We start from the raw sequence: 564 nt of genomic DNA, 5'->3' as shown, positions 1-564 counted from the left end.
AGTGCTAACGGGCCAGGTTTTTAAACTAACGGCTCTGCTCAGCCCAACAGCGCATCCAGTGCGAGTGGGCCGCCTGACAGCGTGGGTCCCGCATGTCAGCGGCTCTTTAAACCCGAAACGGTATGGAGCAGCGCGGTGCGTTGGATTAGAACGGGATCGAACGGTTCACGCGTGTCGTCGTCGACGGCGAGAGAGAAGCTCGCCGGCGGCACAGGTGGGGGGTCGGAGGGCTTACGGTGGCTCCAGCTAGGGTTGGCAGTATGCTCGACGAGGTTGTAGACGACGGCGAGGCTCCTGGTAGCAGTGGCGTCGCTTGGGGAGGCCTGGATCGACGGCGATTGTTGCAGAGCTTCCGCGGCAGTGATTCGTCGATTGGCCTTGTTCCGGCGACGATTGAGGTGGCTACTGGTGCTGGGCGAGGCGGTGGTGAGTGGTGATCATGATGGTGTGCTTGGATCGTCGAGGGGAGGCCTCTATTTATAGTCGCGCGTGGGTGCTGAGGTGTTGCGGCAATGGCGACAAGGGCGCGGCGTTTCTGGTGGGCTAGCGAGCTAGGCGTTGGCG

The sequence above is a fragment of the Lolium rigidum genome, chromosome 3 (assembly GCF_022539505.1).
Source record: "Lolium rigidum isolate FL_2022 chromosome 3, APGP_CSIRO_Lrig_0.1, whole genome shotgun sequence".
Classification (NCBI taxonomy): Eukaryota; Viridiplantae; Streptophyta; class Magnoliopsida; order Poales; family Poaceae; genus Lolium; species Lolium rigidum.
The sequence above is the reverse complement of the archived record's forward strand: the minus strand, read 5'-3'. Positions refer to the sequence as shown.